A 1,759-nucleotide genomic window follows, 5' to 3' on the forward strand; every position below is an offset into this window, starting at 1 on the left:
ACATGTTGAACCCAAATACCTGTAGTTTCTACTTCTTACATGTTGAACCCAAATACCTGTACTTTCTACTTCTTACATGTTGAACCCAGATACCTGTACTTTCTACTTCTTACATGTTGAACACAAATACCTGTACTTTCTACTTCTCACATTTTCCAAACAGGCTGGTTCCTTTAGTTTGAATGTGTGTTTGGTGGCGTGGTCATTATTATTTAGAGTCATTGCGTGCCTATTGATTTGAACACGATCCGTGTATCCATCATTTCCTGGTCTTCTCTAAAGAAGAGGGACCAATGGAAACGTTGTCATGTTGCCGTTGTTCAGCATGGAAACATTCATTAGCTAACAATGACATTATTGTTCTATTAATATAAAGGGAGGTAAGGTACTCTTTAAAACAGCTGCTAGTTATGGGTACTTTTAAACATGTATATCTGTACTTCTACTTGAGTGAAGGATGTGTGATTCTAAACCCTGATAGATATGCAGTAGTGTCGTCAGAGATGTGACACATGGCTCAGCTGCTGCCACTTTATTCTGCATTTTTGGCGAGGTTACGCGTCCAGGGGGGGATTAAATGGATTGAACACTAATGTTTCCACAGAGCATGTGGTTACTGTTTCCTGTGGCTCTTCCGCTCACCAGAGGAACAACCCCCGCTATACCAGCCTTTATGAAGCTCATTTCAGACGCCTTTTATTTCATGTAGATATATTTAAAACAGCCTAAAGACACTCACTATCTCTTAGCTCTTCCCTCTCACACATTGTTGTTTTGTCGGAAACATTGGATCCTAAAATTTCTTTTTCTAGTGTAAATTTTCCTAAATTGAAAATGTTTTCAGTTGCAAAATAAGTAAGTAGAAAGCTCAAAAGTGTGGGTGCCAAATACAATTAGACTTGTATGCAGAATCCATGTCAAACATCATTTATCTGTTGATTTTTGTATTAATAATAATTGTATTCTAATTCAAGCTTTCAAAAGGATTCTGCTGCATAAAATGGAAAATGCGAAGTTGATAATTTGACTGTAACACCTGTATTTCATATAAATACAACCCAAACACACTATTAAACCATTATTACAATGTTTACACTGTTATTACATTAATATCACACTGTTGTTACACCCACGTTACACATGAATACACCCTATTACACCCTAACATTGGTAATCCTGCTATATTCCACTGTTATCAGACCCATTTCACACATGAACACAACCTGTCACACCCCAGCATACCGAAACCATTCAAAGGTTAATGTCATGGTTTGCAATTTGAAGCCAATTTTTTGATACTTTTTTAATATTTGGGTATATTCGTAGTACAGTACTGCATCACAACATGTCATCAGCATATAGTGTGTTTGTATATATGTAGAGAGTAACTTTGAGTGAGAAAAAAGCACGATATAATCGTAGTAATAAGCAGCATGAAATGGAACTACTTCAACATGTTACTGCGGTCTGGTGTTTGAGTAAATGTACTTTGAAAGATGTCACATTAACCCAAGAAAAAACAACGACTTCGCAGTGTCAGCGAGTCAAAGTGCCATCAGAGTGCCTACACACACACACACACACACACACACACACACACACACACACACACACACACACACACACACACACACACACACACACACACACACACACACACACACACACTACTACTACACTACTACTACTACTACTACTACGTACTACTACTACGTACTACGTACTACGTACTACGTACGTACCACGTACTACGTACTAC

The sequence above is a fragment of the Notothenia coriiceps genome, unplaced genomic scaffold (genome assembly GCF_000735185.1).
Source record: "Notothenia coriiceps isolate Sejong01 unplaced genomic scaffold, NC01 NC01_scaffold00037250, whole genome shotgun sequence".
NCBI classification, from domain to species: Eukaryota; Metazoa; Chordata; class Actinopteri; order Perciformes; family Nototheniidae; genus Notothenia; species Notothenia coriiceps.